General features: G+C 45.1%; 1 long non-coding RNA gene across 1 annotated transcript in view; it reads right to left on the minus strand.

Moving 5' to 3' along the window:
• Positions 1 to 22,927, minus strand: part of LOC149343212 (uncharacterized) — a 154,895-nt gene that overhangs the window by 20,506 nt on the left and 111,462 nt on the right. Inside the window, exon 2 of the long non-coding RNA XR_016282699.1 lies at positions 17,974 to 18,019. This is a non-coding gene — a long non-coding RNA (uncharacterized LOC149343212). The remainder of the gene's footprint in view (positions 1 to 17,973; positions 18,020 to 22,927) is intronic.

Here is a 22,927-nt window from a genome sequence, read left to right on the forward strand (position 1 = left end):
ATCTTTGGCTCGTCGATTACAATCAGTTTTTGACGTGAAACATTCTTTTGCAAATATACATGTAATCACACGTACCAGCCTGATCAGCCGAAGTTCTGACTGTGTTTCAAAGCAAAATACAAACCACCGCTGTAGCCTTGAGATACATCACGTAACGACACAGGCGCACTCTTACATAAGGAAGGGGGGAGTTTGGTTTGCGGGGATTCAACGTCCCAAAGCGATTCAGGCTATGAGGGACGCCGTAGTGAAGGGATCCGGAAATTTAGACCATCTGTGGTTCTTTAACGTGCACTGATATCGCACAGCACACGGGCTTCTAGAATTTCGCCTCCATCGAAATTTGAAAGACGCAGGTTCGATCCAGGCCGCGGCGGCAGCAGCCGAGCCCCATAACCACTGAGCCACCGCGGCGGCTCACAGAGAGAAGGGAGAGCAAACAGAGATGAAGTATAAAGATGACAAAGACGGCTGATACATGCAAAATGGCGGCACGTTCTCTGTTCAGAGAAGCCCTACCACCGCTTGCACGGGCGCAGCCTTGTTCGGCTCTTTTTGTCGTGGGTAGGACATGCCGAGAACTGGTACAGGGGAGCCTCTCAGTGATCGACCAGCAAGCAAGAAACGCGATTGCGGCATCTCGTTCCTTTCCACTTTCAGTCACTCGCCACGTGCGAGTCTACCGACCAAACTCGGGCTTTGCGTGTTCCCTTGCTGCGGCTGAATAGAGAGAGCTAGCTCTCTCCACCGCCCGTGTTCTTGACGAGCTAGAGCACGTGTAGTCCTCTCGTAACGGTCTCGACGTGCTATAAATACACCGCACGGCGGACCCACAATGATATCGACCATTTCGACATCTATAGGGGGTTACGCAGATACATTGCCTACATATTTTTTTTCCCGCGACAATGCTCCATCTTATTCAACAGCGGCTCTTTGACCTTCCTCCTCAGCTTACTAGGCTCGCCGTTAGGGCCAGTAGCGGCGCTGGTTGACACTCTGAGACGGAGGTTGTGCACACTTTTCCGGCGTTTGTACAAATAGCATTTCAGTCCTCATGTACAGGTTGTTTGAAACTGAGCAGCAACACGGAAGGGCGTGACCACGCTCTTGTGCATCTAGTGCATCCACTGCAGTGTATCCACTGCTCCAGTGCATCCGACACGAATACGCATCGCTGCAGAACGGTCGCCCGCGCAAACAGGCTTGGCAGGGGTGCTCGGCGTCGTCTGCATGTTGCCTAAAAGTGCGGCCGCAATGGAAGCACTGATCCGCTGAAGAGCACCGCCACACCACTCCGTGTTCTCTCCAAATGTGACATAACCTACACATAGTCAGTATCATTAAGCTAGAATCCGCCCAAAGGAAAGCAGTACGGTTTATTTGTCGGTGGTATGACAGACGTTTTTCACATCATCCACTCTTCCTGCAATAGGTCTTTTCCTCCTTTGTACTCACCGCGACAGTGAGTGTTCTAAATATTTTAATGGTATTGTTCATTTATCCCGATTTACTTCACTGCCCAAGTATTTACAATTTTCAGTCTTCACTTAGAAGGACCACCACCCATTGAATATATCTCCTACTCACGCACGCACAGACGTTTTAGTTTTTTCCATGTGTTATCGAACGGTGGAATTCTTTACCGGTGATGTACGCTCGCTGGAATCAAACCTATTTGTTAATATTGTTACAGATCTGTGATTAGTTTCTTGCATTATTATTCTGTATTTTAATGCGGTTGACTGTTAACTATGTTGTCACTCTCGTTCTTTTTTCTTCTTCCTCCCACACCTGCAAAAGTCCAATTGGGGGCTGCAGTATTTGCATATAAAATAGGTTGGTTTATGGGGTTTAACGTCCAAAAGCGACTGAGGCTATGAGAGACGCCGTAGTGAAGGGCTCCGGAAATTTCGACCACCCGGTGCTCTTTAACGCACCGACATCGAACAGTACACGGCCCTCTAGAATTTTGCCACCATCGAAATTCGACCGCCGCGGCCAGGACCGAACCTGCGTCTTTCGGGTCATAACTAATAAATAAATAATAGTGAACCCTTAGTAGGGAGCCAAGCATGCGCCCTATAAGCGATCTATCGAAGATAGTTCGAACAACTTTCGCAGCTCACGTTCTATTTAAAGCGCAGCCAGCTGGCTTGGAAAAAAGTATAATTTTTTGTTTCTGGTGTACTGGGATAAAGTTCACCAGCCACCGAGGACTAACGCATGACCTGGTCAGACTTTTGCACCATCCATCAGGTCTTACCCGTCGCTTAGCTTGGCTATATTAGGAAAAAAATTCCCCGCTTTTTTTTCCTGGTTGCTGGTTTCGATTCTCACCGTGTACAGAGTCGCAGGCGATCAAGCCCATTGCAATACGAACATAAAGAGTCCATCATCGACCACGGGCCACAATTACAGGCGAGGCCATTAAACTGCGGTTATAAACCTGACAGAGTGGGATCATTTGTACGCTGCCAGAGTTGCCGCACAACAGCAACGTTTCCAAGGGGCTGAGCCTGTGTAATGATGTCGGCTGCTTTCAGAAGCTTAAGGAATGACAAATGACTGGTCAGGGGAGCTAGGAGGGCAGCTAATCTGTTTCGAGGCGTTGCAGATTTGTTCACGCAGTCAGGCGTGTGCTAAACCGCAGATATTTGGCAGTAGAAATCAATGCCTGGGCATGGGAGATTTTCCGCTACAACCCGTTGTGCTAAGTGATGTCTTTTGTAACAATTCCCGATAAATTTCTCCATCGCGGTAGACCGTGTTCTGTGAGAATGAAAAATGGAACCTTTCTAGGGCATAATCTAACTCACAGAACGGTCAGCACCTTGATATTGCTGGAACTAAATTATGGCGTATATTATTTTGTGGTGGGGAAGTAGTGTAAGCGTTAGTAGCGCGCATTCGCGAGCAGTCTTCCGAAACCGTGTCAACGCTGAACGGCATTAGCAAAGTAGCCTTAAAATGGCGACCATATCGTACAGCATTCCACTGTGGATATGTTGTTTCTTACCCCCCGACGGTCTAGTGAGGAGTGGCTCATTCGCAGGATGATAAGGATGGCTCGCATTAAGCCCAATGATAATGATCTCCTCTTCGAACGCATGCACTGGAAAGGAGCAGCATGTGGTGGCTTGGTTTTTGTTGAAAAAGGCTGAGAAGCCTGCAGGTAGTCAGAAGAAGGACGAAAAGAGAAATGGGCATGTGTCTTAAGTATGGTTAAGAGTGACACAGAAACGTGGAAAGTGGGGCTTCAGTGCTAGCTGAGACAACACGCTTCAGAAGCGAGTGCACTGCTACTATACGCCGGACGTTCTGGCTGCTGTGCCTGCCATGATTCGTGACAGCCGGCGGTTAACTATCGACGAGGGGGTGCAGAGGCTTATGACTGATGATGTCACTACGGATTAAATAATCTGAGATGACCTGCACCTGGATTAGCTATCAAGAGAAACGCCACGGCTTTCTGTGTTCAGACGTTCAAGGACACACACAGCTCCAGAAACTGTGAAGCTCACAGCTCGGCTGAAGTGTCTTCTAAACCAAGACTGATGACGCGATAACGTACGCGATGAGGTGTAGGGAACTAGCTTGGACTGCTGCATAAATATTTTTTTTTCTCCGGTATCAATGCTTCAGGGAAGCTGTTGCACATCTGCGTTGAACGTGCTGGGTGTTGTGTTGAAAAATTATAAGTTAGCTGGTGTCAAACTCCACCCCTTTTTTTTTTCAGTGCAAAGAAATGTGGCCCTTTCAGTGCACTGCGTATATATTTGCATGAAGTTATTAGCGCTCTTTTCTCTCTAGCCTAAATCGACTGAAGATCATATTAAAAAGGACCGTGAGATTTCTGGCGCCGTCTAGCGACGTAAATGTTTCTTTTTTCTTATCTGGATTGATCTACATTGTAGTTAACTCAGTCTATGATAACAAGGCAACATTTCAGCATTCATCACTGGCGCATTCTCCGCGTCAAGAATTTCTTTGCACTCTTGCACGCATCCCTGCGGCTGTCAATAGGCCGCGTAACATGACCACGCAGGCACCTCTGTTGCCCTAATACTCAGCTAAAACCTCCCCAAATTAGCCTGCCTAACTGACTGCAAAACGAAGGCTTCTCGAAAGGATTTGCAATTATCCCTGTCATTAGGAATGCGCCTCCATCTCATCGCAGAAAATTTCCAAAACTTATCATTCTTCCGTATGGATTACTTTCTCACGTCGGAATGATTTCTTTATTTCTGGGCATCCAGTCAGCAGTTCCAGTAGGATACTCAGAATTCCTTCCGCGATTTCAATGACGTACCAAACCTTGTTCTACAATCCAAGCTGCTCTCTTTCACGCTTTATAAAATACACCCATGGTTTCCTCTACCCTCGCTTGCTCTGTCCCAAATCTACAATGTATTTTTCCTCTTTGGCGTCTTCATTCATTTTGTTCGTCAGCCTCTATGTTCAGGATCCTTGCTTCGAACCTTGTCCTAAAAAATCTGTTACATCCTTCATTTCTGAAGGTGCAGGTGACTCGCTCGTGCTTTTCGTTAAATGTTTGCGCTTGCCAAGTGTGTTCCAACTAATTCTCGTGGTAATTTTTTTTCTTCTGCTCAGGATAGTCTTTTTAAACACTCATTAGGCCTAGCTAAATGCACTGCCCCCTTATTACAAGCACTTGACCAACTACTGAAAGATGTTCATTCGTAAGCGATGCTGCTTAGAGTTACAGTCTCTTTTTTGGCGCATATATATTTTCCCTCAACTTGTACACTGGTGCCTAAGGTTCCAAATCATTCCCAGTAGTTCAGTGCTTAGGGTACTTAGACAACGTATTTAGAAGACAGGAAGCTGCTGACGTATTTATGGATAGCGTATATCGCCAATTCTTCCTCATCTAGCGGCCAGCGTAAATGTTTTAAAATAAAGTAGGGTAAGCACTGTGGTCTATAACAATAAAAACGGTTGAAGTAGCGCATAGAGATAGGAAGGGATCAGTGTGGGTGATAAGCAACAAACATGAGTTTCTGCAATAGTAGGTAGGATGGGGAGGAGCAAATGTTCATGAGCACGCACAAGGTAGATATATAAAAGTCGTTTAAACTAACAAACCCGATTGCGAAAGGAGGAAAACGGAGCCGGGGTGGGATGGACGAGAAGTAGGTAGGAAGATCAGATAAAGAGATTTCAGAATGATAAGTTGGCGACAGCAGCTTCAGGAAAAGGTTATCTTGAGATCAGGTTTTTATGCTGCGTTATGCGTGGCCGGGCTCATGATTATGGTTTTTGTTTTGCGAAACGCCTCTCAGGTCTAAACAGGAAGTACAAATTCACTGACTCGAGCGGTTGACTTGGATACCACGTGAATACAGGACACGACTTCTTGTTACAGTGTTTCACGCGTATTAGCTAATGATGTTCTTCCATACTGAGTTTTATGCTACATGTGTTTTACTGTTTTTTGTTTGAAATGAAAATATCTCCGTTGGGGAGGTGTATAATTCACTGACTGGGTATATTTGCATGCTCGTATGTGTGGTCAAGAGGAAAACACAATTTACGGAGGGCACTTAAAAGGCTACTTAGGAGCTTTAAAGGCAAAATCATTAATTTTTAATTTATATTTTTCCATCCTTTTTAATGGCGCACATTCAAATCAGTATACAGCCGTAAGGCAACGCAAACAGTAGGTTCACCGTTGTTTGACCAGAAGCAAAGCTGCTTTGGGGCCTTCATAATACGACATGCGCCATGTGTCGCATCATTTCTCGTGCTTGGTTTAGGTATGTCATATTACGTATTGTGCTAATTTGCGATTGATGGCTCATAGTTTGTGCATAGTTCATGTGCATAGAGCATTGCCTCACTGTAATAATGACCATGTGAAAGAACAAGAAATTTTGTGGCCTTCGGTGTGCGTTCTCGTCTAGCAATCTTAAGGTCTTTGGTTCAATTCCCCGCATCTTCGGAAGAATTTACTTCGCTGACGACGTTGTTCGGAGTTTTCTGGACCACTTTAAGTGGACGCCGACAACAATCCGGGGTTTTATTGCTAATGGGCCATGTAAGGCTTCCGCCTTAAAAGAAAGGCACGGTAACTGCTCCACTGAGAACACATACCTGAATTGCGCCAAGAGGGAATTTTACCACGGGCGTTTCTAGAATCGGACTATCTTGAAACATAGCCAGCGCGTTTGGGATCCGATTTCCCTACTTGTCCTCGGCAGCTGAACCCGACAGGCACCGAGCCACTTCTCGGTCTCACTTAAAGCACTAACTCCTGTTTATACAACCGCATCTCTAAAGCACAAAACACGCGCGGCACAACCAGGTAAACAATGTAATAAAGCATACGTCACTTATGCAACAGAGGCACCTACCCAGTTGTGCGACGTAATTTTCGCTGTGCTCTCACGAAGAGAGTAACGGTTGGATGAATGCTTGTCGAGGTCTACGAATAGCAGGCGTCTCGTCCCACCCAGGGGCTACGAACTAATTAAGAGAGGTGCACACTCTGAGCACGATGTTCTCTGTGAAAACGCACGTCGACTGCGCATTTGTCGAGCACTTGCTGCGGTAGTGCAGTGGAGTGCGTCGGCAAACACAAGGAATAGACACAAGACGGCTTGCTGCTTACCACGCTCTACCATGTTTTGTCTGTCAAAGCGATAGCACAGCTCACGGTAAATGCAGCTCTACGTTTCTGCAGCCTTTAATTTATCGTTTTTTTTTATAAGTGCTTGCGGAGTAGTTGCTGATTTTAAGTAAGCGACGAATTCTCGCATAAGCGCAAAAATAAAGGAGTTCGAAAAACAAAACAAATACGAAGAAAGAAGTATCGAAAATCAAATTATGTCCTTTTTTGCTTCAGATGATTTCGCTGTATTTGCTTTCGCCTTTTCATCTATTCTCCCAGCTGTGGAAAAATGGAAAACAAATTGCCGGCTCTAGTTCTCATTGTTGTTGATATATTACTGCGCTCGTAAGGAACGACGATAACGAAATTCCTTCGTCCTTTGCGGGCAAATACGAAAGTATAACCGTGAGAACAGTACATATTATGACAATTGTACGCAGTAGAGTTCGTGCGCAGCCTTCTATATGGCAGCGGAATTTTTATAACGGAGCACCGACTAAGACAGTATATCTCAAAGCAAACGCAGAAAGCGCAGAAAAAAGAAATTCACCAAATTTTTGATGGAAAAAGAAAAAAAAAGCTCGACGAAAGGTTTGAGAGAAATATTCCGACAGTGCATTCCTGCACAGCCTTGTAATCGACGAAGAGCCGGAAGTTTTACGGCTGCGGAAGAAGCATATGGTGTACTACAACATACCATGCACTGTCTTTGCCAAAAGTAACCGAGGAGCCGCGCCGGCGGTTGGAACGGGCTTGGAGTCGAGATATGGGGTTGATAACTTCGGCGCTGGCCTCTGCTCTCCGGCTGCTAGTGTAAGCTGGTGCGGCCTTGATCAGTATGACAGCACTCCAAAGGCGCGAAAGAGTTCGCCGCACATACTACCTGCTTAATTCTTAATATCCAAGGAAAAAGCAAAAGAGCCCGGGCTTACGACATCCAGTTCACACTCGCGGCTTGGCTGAGAGCCCGCTCTCGCTGCCGTCGTGGCTGCACGGTTACTTTTGGCGAAGACGCTAAATATGCGTTTCTTCTGTTGCCGTTTTGTTTCGCCTACTGAGCGAAGCTTTGAATAAGAGCTGCCTACAATTATTTCAACTCGCTGTGGCATTCGCTTTAAGCTCTTTAGGCCATAATAACTAGTGCTAGCCACGTGCGACAAAAATTGCGGAGGGCAGTTAATACTACTTAAGTGCTTTGAATGCAAAAGCATTGGCTCATCGTGAGCCCTACAGCCAGGTTCATCAAAAGTTTCTGCCTTTCTAACGATGGACTTCCTACTTAGCACACAATCACAAGTAAATCCGCCGCCGTGGTGGCTCAGTGGTTATGGTGCTCGGCTGCTGACCCGAAAGACGTGGGTTCGATCCCGGCCGCGGCGGTTGAATTTCTTTGGAGGAGAAATTCTAGAGGCCCGTGTACTGTGCGATGTCAGTGCACGTTAAAGAACCCCAGGCGGTCGAAATTTCCGGAGCCCTCCACTACAGCGTCTCTCATAGCCTTAGTCGCTTTGGGACGTTAAACCCCATAAACCAAACCAAACCAACCAACCAACAAGTAAATCCTTACACTAGGTTCACCTTTGTAAACTAAGAAGCAACAGGTTTTTGTGTTCATGGGTTTCGTGTTCGCCTCGTAATGAGAATGTGCTAGGTTGAATTCCGCGCACCTTCGGAGGACGCTTTATATTGTTTTCCTTGTAGATGTCACTATGTATATCTTATCGTCTACTGATGACGTCATGTGAGACAATGGTTACGAAGCTGGGGGGTGTTCGGACCACTCCTGCTGTTGAACGCAGCCGTGTTTGTTGCCGTTGAGCCGTGGAATGCTTTTGCATTAAAACGTGACCTGCGTTTAAAGCAGGTCAGGCGCCGTCGTAAATCGACTCTCTCATACTTCACGAAATAAATCCTGCATTAAAGCTTATCTGGGGGAAATAAATAAAGAAAATAGCATGGAACATTTTTTGTTCCCAAGCATTTGGCAATTTGTATTTGTGTGGCAAGCGTGACAACAGTAAAATAAGCAATATCCCAAAATCCATATCTATCTGCAACTTAGCGTCGCTGTCGGCTCAGAAATTCCCGTTGGAGGAGGCACTGAATTTTGAAGATTGACACCTACAAGCTCCGCCGCAGGCTGTACATGCGTAGGGTAATGCGTTGGCAAATGCTGCGAGATCGCGCTCATGTAAGAAAGCGCTTATCCAAGCTTGCAGAAAAATAATGTCTACACATTCTTTCTTATCAACACCTCCCAGCTTAAAAAAAGAAACCTTACAGATTAAAGACACAAATAAATGTTTAATAAGAAGTACTAGAAACTTTTTTATTCGAACAAAGTCTAAACCTACGCAGCTTCAGAATGCGCAGCTTTTGTTCACATTATCAAGAAAAAAAAATGGATGCTGTGTGAGAGACTGCACTAAGGATTAGAGGCTCTACTTTTAGGTTCTTTCCGCGCGTGGGGAGCTAAAAGCGTTCAGGCCGCTTCAAGGGTGAGAACTTCGACATTAAAGCTGCTGCGCCAACTTTCCTCGCGTTCCTCCAGGCGTCTTCTAAGGCTTCTAGCTACGCAGCTGTTGCCGGTGGGACACGTATTACATATTTGTGCTCCGGGGCTTTCATGCTCCTAGCGACAAGTGATGGCTCTACTCGAAAGACGTGGCTGTCCCGAACAGAGTCAGTGCCGCAGGGTGACGTCTACGCCGTCGTGCCAAGAACGAAGGAGCAGCATAAAAGGACGAAAAAATGCAGTTTATACCTAGGTGTAGGCACGGAATGCCTCGCAATACCAGTGTGATATTTTCTGGAAGCGGTTGTACATTGCGGCAGCGGTACTCTGAATGAGTCTCGATCAGGACCTTTCCTTGCTTTATGCGGCGCGCTCTAATACGCTCCGCCTCTTTCAGCTGGGCAGTGCGGTCAGAGTCCTTCTCTGCTTTCGCTGCGTAATGCGAAGCATTGTGCTTGCGTACTTTTCTTTGTTTTATTTATTCTTGGCTCCTACATCACACCCAAAGCGCATTACAGCAGCCTTAACAACGTGACTAGCCGATCGGCCAATCTTCCATCTATGCGTGCCGTAGCCAACATTTCAGGACGAAAGCATTTTTGAGTGAAAACCCTTTATGAAGGCAATCTTTTATCTAATGTAAGATTTCACTATAACAGTCGATATATCCGCAGATCACCAGGTGGCAGACTTGTACTCGTTCCACAGCGCCTGTCTATTAACAGCATGTGGCGCCATCCATGGCACGAATACTAATTACGACGCAGTGCGCTAGTTGTTAGTGGCAATGGTCGATGATTTATGGCAGGGCTTCAAGCTCGTCTCGTACCGAGAGCCCGACCACCCAACTTTAATCTTCTACGGACTAGCAGCCGGAATTAGTTTTTTTTAATCTTTTTAGACAAAATGCAACGTTGACGCACTGTCAAGAGTGAATAATTGAGATAGTTGGTGATGGATTTCTTAGTTCAAATGAAAATGACAACGCAACAAAAGCGCGTTCATAAAAAAAAACTCAAACGCAGGAGCCAACTGGTTTCTTATTTTATCTTCCCATTATATCCAATTATGTACTGCTATTCTTCGGAATTACCAGTTGAACTCAGCGTAGAAGTTTGTCTCTCTCTTGTGTCCCTGTCTTGTTGGGCTCTTTTTTTATTTAAACTAAGCTTAAACAAGCACTGGCGAAACACTCTCACAGGTAGGCTTGGAGGCTCATTAGTTCCTTTTTTATTCAGGTTAAAGACGTCGCGAATCATCATCGACTTTTTGTGACTGCCGCCGATGCGGTGGCGCGTAATGACAAATGAAATTTTTACACACGCCAGCTTCGGCTGTGTCCTGAGTTGCAGTGTCTTCTCTTCAGTACTCAGTGTACCGAATGAAGAAAGGGACATGCCACTTGGGGAAGTAAAGAAAGCTGGGTAATGATCCAATTAACTATTTCAAGTTCCTTCATTTAAGGGGGAACACAGCTCCCATATACCTAATGAACATTTTCTCTGTCGCCTCAGATGTTGCGAGTGTCAAATGGTGAGTGCCAGACGAAGGTAAAGCAGGTAAGAAAGATTTACTCGTCGATTTACATTCGAAAAAAATTTAGCTACTTATTTTAAATGTACGACATAGTGAGCAATCAATAGGCCGGTGTAAAACCATGAACAGGAACACCGACACACAATACGGAGGGAAAAGGAAAAAATAAGTCAGTTGAAGAGGGGCAGGCCAAAAATATTTCACTTCAAAAATTTAACTTCACCACGTCTTTAGCACGAGATTGAACTGAAACATCCGATAATGAAAGCTAGAAGCGTTACATGCATGCTTTAAAAAAAGCTGATGGCTATTATAACATGCGCTTACGAGAAGCCGTCAAGGAACAGACGCCTGTCTGATATCTCTAGTATTTGTTCTGACTGTCACTGCTTACAGCAGCGTTTCGGGTTTTAGTAAAATCTTCGCTATCTAGAGAGCGGTTGACCGCTCTTGGTCCTTTCACGGCGATAAAAATAAGCGCTGCTACTATTGCTAATCTTGTTTTGTGCGAATGTTAAGAAGCCAGAACATTTTTCTTCGGCATAGCGTGCTCGGAATGAAGTTTAATGCTCCGAGATAGTACTGCAGTATACGCGGGCAGGCCCATATTTTCCGGAAAATTGCGCCGTCAGAATTGCGGTACAAGTTATTGTGAGCCCGCTGGTTTCATGATTTGCGAGGGCGATAATCTTGTTTTTCTCAATATTTTGCTAGCTGCGTAACGCTGGATAACCCCTTGACATCACGAGCTCTTCTTAACGCGACATCCTCCTGTGAACGGAACAAGTCTCGTACTTATATCTTCCTACAGTAATTCGTCATTTTGAAATCGAAATTCATACTTGACTTCGTCTCAGCTCCGTGTGCGCCGAACTGATGTACATAACAGCCTTCACACCACACCGGATAGAGTAAAGTGGTCAGCAGTAATGCCAGAAGAAATCACCAACGTGGCACTGACCTATTTCAAGGAATCTCAGGCTTTCCGCCGTGTTCATGCTTAGTTTTTATTCGTTCCTCAGCGCCAAACTCCCCACTATTGCTTGTCCTGGCGACGCCATCGAGAGTGGCAGTGCTCTTAGCTTTGTTCTGTTTTACAGAGGCGGTTGTTAGGGCCAAACTCATCCCCATTTCATGCTGTTTCCTCGCGGTCCGCTTATGCTCGTCATGATCACGTCCCCGCTACTACTTTTCCTTGTCTTTTTCTCGGTCGGACCCAGAGAAGACGAAAGGAGTGCCCCCGAAAAGTTACAGGCAACCGCATTCCTTCGTCCCCAGAGCGATGAGCATCGAGCTCTTCTCGGAATACTGACAGAACCATATAAACGACCACATCGTCACGAAGGCATTGATTCTGCGCCATGCGGAGATATAGATGGTCCCGTCCGGTCCACGAGAAATCACCGGGTATTCCTATGTAGCAGGCAGAAAATGCCTTCCCTGCCAGCCCAGGCGACATTGTCCTCGATCAAGGGATGCGAGACGTGCGAGGCGTGAGCGCAGCCAAACAGAGAAGCTGCATCCTCCTCGTTGTATACGAGTCTCGAGTACGCTTCGAAAGGAAACACCAATTCATCAGGGAGGCGTCCAGCAACACGTGCAGCAACTTGGGGCTATTTACTCGGCGGGATAGAGCAAAGACCACCACTAACATAAGGGCGCAGTGTATTTTGAGTCCGTCAACTGTATACAGTGCAGCAATTTCTGGTTTCGAGTCTGGGCTTGTCTCAAAGCTCAATTTACGGTGGTCCTGGCTGAAAAACATCTCGCAACGCAACCTAAACGCCATCAGACAGCCTGAGAAAAATTAAAAACGATTTGCGTGGGGTTAAAGCTTCGCTTTTTAATGAAAGAAAACCTTAGTAGAAGGTTAGTAGAAAGGTTAGTAGAAATGAGGTTTGACATGAAATTTTACGTGTGAAGGAACAGCGCTTCAAGTAAGCTATTTAACGCTTTCAGTTTATTGTTCTCTTGGAGACGACTCCATGGTTTGTCCAGACCCAGCAGCAACGTGATGTCTGGGCCCACCGAAAGACGAATTTCTGACACGGCTTTGTCCTTCAGCCACTCCTGCTTTGCTGTACAGAGACTGCAAAATATTTATTCTGGCAGTTCCTGTTAGCAGGCTGGATGCAAGCTACTCTACAGGGCAACTGTTAGCTCGTAGGCCGCCCTGCTCTTCTGGAGCCCATAGGACCGGTCGACCTCCAACAGCTCAGCAAAACAATTTTAGCGTCTCGAGCTTTCTTTGTATGAACCTTTGGCATCCTTATCGCGCGTTCAGCCTCACCGCTGGCTTGCGCGTAGCGGGACTAGACAGACTTACTTCAAACCTTAATTCAAAAATTTCTTTAAAGTGATCAAAACGAAATGCAGCCCGTTTTCCTATACCACCGAACTTAAAGGTACATAGAAGACAACTTAATCAATTTTCTTTTTGTTAGCAAAATCGAATAGCTCGGCGTTTCCTGACTTTGATGCTGCTTGGCCGGCACTGAAAGGTACATTTATTGCCAAAAGATTTTGATTCGAAGTTGAAAAACTTTTTCTCGCTGCTACGATTCAACTTGGCACTCTCTGATGAACAAATAGCTGAAAAGTAACGTAAACACGTAAACACGGACTGCTTGATTGATCCAGCGAGCGGTGCAGCCTAGCAGCAGTCGATATGACGTCTTTCGCAACAGAATATATATGCAGCATACACACGTGCAAAGCAGAATAGGGAGAGGGAAAAAAAGTAATGGGGGGAAGGGGATTGCAAGTCAAGCCTTCATAGGTCAGCGAAAGCTACGGATAAAATTTCTTTCCCTATCATATAAGATCACCGAGGTATCGCTAATACAATTTCCGCCTTTTTCTCTGATGTGGAAAGCTTCTAAAAGTTCGCGGGCTATTTTGCTTTTGCTCTTGCCCAGAATCTTGATGTATTTGAGCATCGGCTCACAACCACAGCTCACAAGAAAGCTATGCACCAACTCGCCCAGCAAGAAGTTCTTCTACATTACTTGACGATATGACGGCTACTGCCGATCGGACACTGAGGGCCTCTATCAGCCGTCGTCGCTTCATTTACGTTTGCACCGGCCTTACGATGGATCCCATTGCCGAATCAGACAACGAAGTTCTCGCAAAGAACTGCGTCGTGCACTTCAGCCACCTCAACCCCACACAGCGTGTGTTGCTTTTGAGGGCTAAGGCGATGGGCCTGTCTAGCAGGATAGCCCGAGCGCCGAGAAGTCAGCAGCTTCGGCAGCAAGCCAAGCGCAGCTACGGGCATTGTCGCTGTCACCGCCGAGCCACCGTCAGCACCGTTGAGTAGAGACTGGTACGTGCGGACTTATTTAAAATGTATAATAAAATCCTCGCATCGCTGGTTACGAAGTCCATCGTCTTGGTACGTTGACGAAGAGAACCCGCAAAGCTTTGCGTTTGCTAACGTAGAGGCGCGTGCAGTATCAGCTATTCACATGTGTTTTCCTTGTTGCAGGTACATGCCGCTGCATTAACTTCAAATAAGGAGTACTTAGAAGGGAGCTTGTTGGAGGTCCTCTGCTGCTCCGCAGTTGTAAACGAAGATGCGCAAAAAACGAAACCCAGTGGGCCAGAAGCGTACCGAAACTCTGCTGGCCGTCTGTTGCGCCGCCAAGTATAGGTTTTTTTTGGCTTCCAACATACATGTTGCCTTTTTTTACGTCTTCCTCGTGTGATAAAAGTGCACTACCTGTTTTAAGCAATGTTTACACACTTCAATATCCAAACGCGTAGCCTTCACGCACGTTTGTCAGCCTCCGAAATCCGGGAAATTCTTCGCCTATTTCATCTTTGTGCTCTTACTTGAGAGATTGGCCTATGTAGGCGGTACCTGTATTTTAGTTCTTACTCTTTTCTACCTTACAATAGCTTTGTTTTCAGAGAGAGCCGTATTTTGGTGTTTACAAGCTTGTATACTATCGAAGAAAGAAAACTTCATTTTCTCCTCGTGTCCTTTTAAGACGCACTGCCTAGTGAAGATGCTAGTGAAGGTGACAAGTGAACGTATTAGAAGATTGTCATCAAATGCGTGTCTTCGTTCGCTAAAGTCAGCTCCAGATATTTGTAATGATAATATACACCAACTAGGTAAAATGCGCATTCAACGTTGTAGAAGTCAACACTGATTTTTGCCATGGTATTGCTGTAATTTCCGAAGCAATAATTGCTTCCGCTAACTGTACACGTTGAGTTGTGCAAACAATCGGCTGCCTCTTTAGTTCTAACCTCCCTGGACCCGACCATAAGACTGATCCCTTCGAGTTTGTTCTACAGCGAGCGATCTCTTTGGGTCCTTCTCAGACTCGTTCGATTATTTAATTTTGTAGACATCTTCGAGGAGCAATCCTAGCGCCCTTCAGCAGCAACTCGTATCAAGCTGATTTTGCCACGGAATCCCCAAAATTGCTTGAGAACTTCGGGTAACCTTTATTTTCCCGGCCACTCTTGCTAGGAGCCTTTCAGCTGGAACATTTTTGGTTCGTCGTGTATTACCTCAAATATACCTTCCGCAGTAGGCGATCCTTAAAAGATACCGTCTACTAAAACCGGAAGAGGGCAGATACGGGCTGGTTGGTACATGCTTGAAGAATTGGATAAAACAGCGCAGCGGAAGACGAGACAAGAGAAGGTGTTTGTCCTTCTCTTGCCTCGTCTTCCGTTGCGCTCTTTTATCCAATTTTTCATACTAAAACCGCATCGTCTACATGCGAGAGGGGGTCCAATGTGTGGCTAGGACCTTTCTGTCTTACCCTTTAAAGATTTTCTGCTATAAATATGCTTTTCCGTAGTACATGCGTTTGCGTGAAGCAGTACTAGATGAGACCCATTTTAAACCTGTGGATTTTTGGCGGCATGGCGTCCAAGAGATCCAGATCTAGCAGCGGAATTTCAACCTTAGCATCTGCATCGAACAGAAATTTCATACCTCGAAAACTGATCGAAACATTCGGCTGCCCATGTTAGCGCTAACACCTTGCCTATTTGAGTTTACTCTTGTTACGTCTATTAAAAGTATCTGCAGGTACAATCCAAGCTCATTAGAAGGAAAAGGTTTATAGCGAAATAATGGACATAACGAAGGAATGAAAATTCCCCTTGGAAGTTCGTTCAGCATGGCTACAACGAAGTTACGCCTACAACGGAGTAATCGCCTGCCCCTTCAACTTCGTTATGTCTAGGTCGTACTGTATATGCAATCGATCGTCTTTCCGCAGACGGTTGAACTTACAGCATTGCATCACCAAGGCCATGCAACAAAGCAGTTGCTGTGACGATCACCACGTAACTTGGGTCGTACGGTAAGGAGCAAGTGTTCGAGCCGAGGACGTTGTTGATCTTGCACAACGCTTCTTACGGTTGTGTTGCCCAGAAGGCGTCGTTGTCTCCGGAAAGGAGGCATCGCAGAGGTGTAGTTATCGAAGCCGCTTATGGGAGAAATATAGCAAGATGATTCATCATTCCAAGAAGAAACTGAACGTCTGATCTCTCGATGGAGATATTCGGTGATGAAGCGTACCTCTCCAAGACCACGTGCCACACCCATGGCGCTGAAATTCATTCCAAGAAAGTCCACCTGTGGGGACGAAATGAAGCATTTGCCCCTGTTTTTTGTAACACTATTCTGTTGCAGCACCTCGAGCAGTTTTGTAGTGTCTCAAGACATTGCGCTGCTCTGGAGAACACCGTATTGCCGTCCTTATAGTTGAGAATGCTGTCTAATCCTTCTAACGTTAGCATGAATTTCTCTAAAACTCTCCTGTGCCGAGGTGATAGTATATGGCAGCCTCTGATGGCGGAATTTTCAGTAGGACTTTATGAAGGTTTTACGGGCCTGGCATGATTGGCTATCCTGTATCTGGTAAAATTTCGAACTCGCCTCCATATTTCAGGTCACGAAGGCTTCCTGGAAGCTTACCATGGTCTGTTCTACCGATGGTAGTTGCTTGCGCTCTCTGACTACGAACATGCTTAGGTGTGTGGGGTCCACACGTCTTCACTGCAATGAATGGGTTTAGCACTGGCCCGATTGGTACGCACGAACTTGTCGAATCCTGAACTTTTTATACATAGCCTCCCGCTCAAAAAAGTCGTTTTCCTCCTTTAGAGCGACTGTGATCGGTATGAGATTTCTATGCGGTGTTGTCGCCGCGTAGCGAACTGTAATTGATGTTGTGAAGGTGTAGGTTGCGCAACCACGCGACAAACCACGAAGAAAGATAGAGACACACACAAGCGCACTAACAACTGTTTACTTCTTCCTGGGAACCTACACCTTCACAACATCATGTACCAACTAGGCCCAACGCAAGTTTTATTGAACTGTAATTGGCCCCGAGCTCACGGTGTGCTTCCCTGCTCGGAATTACTTCGGAGACTGGTTCGCGACTTCTTCAGCACCCTCTCGCTAGTCTAGAAGGTGAACTAATCTCAACGCCTCGATTGCAGGGAGCTCTAGAAGAGGCGTGCGCACACTGTCAATGACACCGACACTCTGCTGTGAGTGATTGTCCTTCTAAGCGATTTCCGTGAGTACAAATCCTCGCATCACTTGTCCTTTGAGATTTTGTGCTTTTCCAAGAGAGTTCAGCATGCCCCGCAAAGTTTCATCAAAGGCTTCGGCTCCGGCGTCAGCTTTCATTCGCAATTCATGGCCGTCAATTTGCACTATCAGGAATTGCGTAGGTGACATTAACTGCCGCAGGTGACATTGCGCAGGTGACATTAACCTTTCGAAATAACTCAACTTTTGACAGTTGGAGAATTTTTTCTTTGGCGAAATGCCAATTATTCACCGGTGTTGTGAGCGTTCACAAGAAGTGCAAGTCTTTTCCCAGAAGCGGGCTGCCTACGATACGAAGGAATAGCATTCGCGGCGCATTTTGTTCTACAGCGGCCGCGTACTTAGTTTCTTTTTCCCTCTCTTTCAATTTAGCTTTTTACTTCCTCCCCATTTTACTTGTTCAGGCTCTCGCTACAGCGGTCTTCAACGCGAGCTTGGGGTCCATCTGAATCTCCTCATGCAATGGCTGTTCTTGAACGCCTACTACAAACCGGCACCTAACCAACGGCTCACTCACGCCTTTAAACACACGTGTGTCTGGCCTCATGTCTTCATTTGATGTCAACCATGTTATGGAAGACCCGGCCAAGGAAAGTGTTTTGTCGGTAACGCACTCTTGAGCAGACATCAGCCGCTGTGGTTCGATTCAGCTCACATTCCATAATTGGAAAAACAAGCAAAACATTATCTCACCTTTTCGTGTGCGACCGAGCTCTGGTGCCGTCTTTATTCGGGAGACCTGCAGAGAAGAACGGTTGTGTTAGGCGCATACACAATAGTAAAAGTAATCACAAGTGGGAAACAACGAAATTCAGAGAAAATTACTTTAACTCATAGCACGTTACCTATACTTCCAGGAGGAAAGCCTCCTAAAAGAAGTCAGTCATACTTAAAGGAGCACAACTGTCCTATTCGACAAGCAAACTTCCGCTCTGGCCTAGTGTATTAGGGAGGTAGTTAATCTGGGTTCTCTATGGGCTAACGTATCAAAACCTAGGAGTATCTTTCCCCGTTCTCGTGGTTTTCTCTAGGGTAAGCGCAAAATTCACCTAATTTTGTGCCTTCAATACTGGTTTCTCACACAAACTGACCATGTTTCATTTTCCAGACTTATTAGTCGGTAAAAGCTTGAGTACATTGCTAATAGCTGCTTATTGTAACGCGCCGAGGAGCGTATTGGGCCTTTGGAGGGGCTCCTAGTGCGTAAATAATTTCACGAGCGATGCATCTGTTAAGCCGTCCGTGCGTCTACGCTTGCTGCAATTCTTTCGTGCAGCAGGCCATAGGAAAGTAAGTTTTGTGGATAGCAAGATGGACACAGGCAAGCGCCCGAACTGTGGTCACAGAATATGATTAGCTACATAGCCTTATTGAATAATCCAAACATCTAGCAATAGTAAAAACACCGAATGGCGGATGTATTTTGGATTACTAGTTTTACTCACAGCACTATGGCACCAGTGAACACGCGTAAGAGAGCCAAGTGACAATGCCTCTTGCTCAAATTGTCCGCAATTGCATTAAAATCGTTTCAGCGGCAGCTCGCTCACTACGTTCCGTAGCTTGGGGTAATCTTTTGGGATGGATGGATGGAATTTAGATGAGCCCCTTTTGAAATGTAGCGGTCAGTTGCCACCATGCTCCACGGTTTTTCCTTATATTTCTTTAAGCATTCCGTCAACTTAACAGTATTTTCTATAATTTCTATACTTCTGTTTAAATGCAATTTTTAATCTTTAACTTTTATTCTTATGTCATCGTTTTGCTTTCGTGCCATCAATTTTCTACACGCTTTTTGCTAACTTCTACCTCTTTACCTTTGTTATCTCTAGTTTGCCTGTTATCACTGCTTTACCTTTTGTTATCTGTAGTTTACCTATCATCGATACTTTAGCTTTATCTCTGCTTTAGCTTTGCCATATTTACCTTTGTTAACTCTAAATCCTAGAGCCTCAGGGAGAGTGACAGCCTGGGTCAACACCCAGATACTTCTACATTCTATTATCAGATGTTCAATTGCTTCCACAGATTTACCACACACAGTACGTGCGTCATCTTGGCTAAACTTCTTTTTGTAGCTTCACGTTCTAAGACAACCTGATCCAGCTTCGATCGTGGATGGCAGATAGCTGAGTCCTCTTTGAAACGGGGCGGTAATAGTTGCCACCATCCTTGGCTTTCTTGTTTTTTATATCTGTTCTTGCATCCCGTCTAACTTGACAGTGTTATCTATAAATTCGCCTTTTCTGTAATACAATTTCTAATCAGGAACTTGCAGCCTTGTTTTACTGCCCTGCTTTTGAGCCACCGATCTTCCAATAACTTCTTCCTAACTTCTACTGCAGACTTATTAAGGCGATCCAATAACTTCTTCCTAACTTCTACTGGAGACTTATTAAGGCGAAAGCCTTTAATGCCTCATACTGTCGTTAGCAGACGCGTCGGCAGCCGTGTCGACAGACACGTCGGCAGGAGTGTCGACAGACGCGTCAGCAGCCGTGTCGACAGACGCGTCGGCAGGAGTGTCGACAGAAGCGTCGGCAGGAGTGTCGACAGACGCGTCGGCAGGAGTGTCGACAGACGCGTCGGCAGGAGTGTCGACAGACGCGTCGGCAGCCGTGTCGACAGACGCGTCGGCAGATTCGTCCGCCTTTCGGCGTCACTGCTTAAAAGGCTCAAGGTTCCAGCATGAATAAAGGCGCATCTAGTGAATGCATGGGCTTCATAAATAAAATAAAAGGAGTAAAGTCAAGAAAAGGAAAATAAAAATAAAAATAAGAAAATAAAGAAAAATAAAAACAAAATAAAATAAGATGTGAAAATAAAAATAAAAAACAATAAAATTAAGAAAAGGAGCAAAAAAACAAAAAATGACAATCAAAAAGTAAATAAAAACAAACAGTGGCCAGGAAACGCTTTCGCCTGGCAGCACTTTAGAGAGCCAAAGTGCCCCCTGAATTTTTCACATGACCATTGCTATCTCTGAACCCTGGGGCCTCAGAGAGGGTGACTGTGCCTGCATCGAAATTAGGATTTATATCGCCACATTCAAGCATAAGATCTTCAGTCGTTTCTATAGATTTAGCACAAACTGCACATGTGCCATCTTCTTGGTTAATTTTTTTTTGTAGCTTCGCTACCTAAGATACCCTGATCTAGCTTTAAAGAGTAGGGCATTACATTTTGAATTATCACAGAGGAATTCTTTCCCGATTTAGTTCTAGGTAGGTACGTAAACAACATCGGTTCATGCAAGAATCAAGTGAGGGGGAGGGGGGGGGGAGAAAGAGGAAGCAGGACGACGATATGTCCTCTGGCTGCTCTAAGTGGCCGAGCATTTTAGTGTTTCGGCGACCCCTCGGGCCAAGCTCCATGTCCGAAGCTGTATCTCCGGCTGCGACCTACGCAGAGCAGCCTCCCATTGCTCCTGAAATTTTTACGCTTGCCACGGTGGCTTGGGTCTGTTTGGCCAATTCAGAAGATGTGAATAATTTCAGCTCTGGTGCTAGGACACAAGTTGTAGTAAGGAGGAGTTTCATCGTGGGTTACAAAGGAGAGAAGGAAAGGGGTCACGAAAGCTTTTTTTTTTTCGTGGACTTGATCCTGTTTTTACTTTCTGCGTTTTTTACCTGTAACTGAAAGCTCTATATTTCCCTGTCCACGTTTCCTGCATTCTTATTAGCTATTCCTTTTCCGCTACTGTGAGTCGCACTTTTCCGGCTAAGTATTTAAACGCCTTATCTGCTCACCTGCTATCGTCCAATTTCATCAGCCGTTTTTCATATAACATTTTACTACGTGCTTCCCGTGCTTCAAACAGTACTCTGCCCATTTCCTCCAGTACTGCCTTGCTTGCGGTTTTGCCGCAAGCGCCTAGTGCTAACGTTTCAACAATTCTGTGATTTATTGCTCGTCCCGACTGAACTTCTGCTCTTAGGTACACAACCGCATTTCCAAAACCGCGTTCCGAGGCACAATGATTCCTTTTCGAAGAGTTCATTGCAGCGAGACACAGCGGGCATTTTTAAAGCTGGTTTTCCTGTTTTTTTGCTACCAAGAGAAAGACAGAATTATGCCATTATCTTTTAGGTTCAAGGTGTGTAGTACAAAACTTTTGTGAGAAACACTAAAAGCGCGTTAACTATCAGAAATTGTTGGTGTTGAAAAAAAAAGGTACTACGTAGTTAAAAATTCAGGGGCACTTTGGCTCTCTAAAGTGCTGCAAGGCGAAAGCGTTTCCTGGCCACTGTTTGTTTCTATTTACTTTTTATTTTTCATATTTTGTTTTCATTTATTTTTGCTCCCTTTCTTAATTTTATTGTTTTTTATTTTTATTTTCACATCTTATTTTTATTTTGTTTTTATTTTTGTTTATTTTCTTATTTTCATTTTTTATTTTCCTTTTCTTGACTTTACTCCTTTTGTTTTATTTATGAAGCCCATGCATTCACTAGATGCGCCTTTATTCATGCTGGAACCTTGAGCCTTTTAAGCAGTGACACCGAAAAGCGAACGAATCTGCCGACGCGTCTGTCGACACGGCTGCGAACGCGTCTGCTAACGACAGTATGAGGCATTAAAGGCTTTCGCCTTAAAAGTGCAACGAGAATGGGTATGAATTACGCAGAGAGCTTGTATTCGCGTGAATTTGCATATTAAAACAGTTTAGATATATTGTGAAGCAGATGAGCACCACTAATATGGAATACAAAGAATTTGATGGATTTCTCTATCACGAACAAACTAGGCAGCACGAACAGTAGAGTTTCAGGCGTCGCGGATAAATACAGAGGGGACCTACACCCTGGAAACAAATACACCTATGCGGGAGTAAAAAAGGAGTACTCTAGCGTGCAGCTTACTGTCATTTACACCTTTCTGTTCAGAGTGTAGGCTTCAATACAACACTATCATATGTTTAGGGTTAAGAACACCAGAAGGGGTATTAGATCATGACAATTAGGGCAAAATATGAAGATAATATAAAAAGATTACAGCTATGATAAAGTGTCCGTGGTTAACGACCACAAAAGGCGAAGAAAAGAAGACGAGAACAGGACAGAAGCGCTTGTGTCGTGTTGCCTTCTTCTCATCGTCTTCGTCTCTTTTGCGCTAAATAACCATGAATACGTACTAACTAGCCCAACTTATTACGTTAACGCGATAAAGTGTTGTAGTTATAGCAATGGTAAAGCACATAACAGAGACTAAGAAAGAAAAGCAGCCGGACACCCTCCATATCAGCCAGAATAGCGTCAAGAAACGAGCAAAGCCTAGTTTGTTAAATTGTTATTTTAGTATTAAACGTGCGAGAACAACAATCTGCTTTAAAGTTGCACACAATTCATTCAAACCCAAACAAACGCAAACAAATACACGAATAACAGATGCCAGATGTTACACAATATTTGAAATTGCAGAGGGGAGAATTCCTCATAGCTATTTGCACATATAACAGCATTAGGTAACTTATCCTAATCTGGCACCTTACAAAAAGAAAGAATTTTTCATGCCGTCTTCAAGGAACCTTCTCTATTCTACAAGCCTATTACTATTATCATTACGTGTTATTCGGAAAATGGATTCTGTAGCGTGGTGTTCTTTGTCAACGAGGACCAGACTGAGCTGAAGTGTGCAGTTGCCAGCA

The sequence above is a fragment of the Amblyomma mixtum genome, chromosome 5, assembly GCF_055824585.1.
Source record: "Amblyomma mixtum isolate Tamu chromosome 5, ASM5582458v1, whole genome shotgun sequence".
Classification (NCBI taxonomy): domain Eukaryota; kingdom Metazoa; phylum Arthropoda; class Arachnida; order Ixodida; family Ixodidae; genus Amblyomma; species Amblyomma mixtum.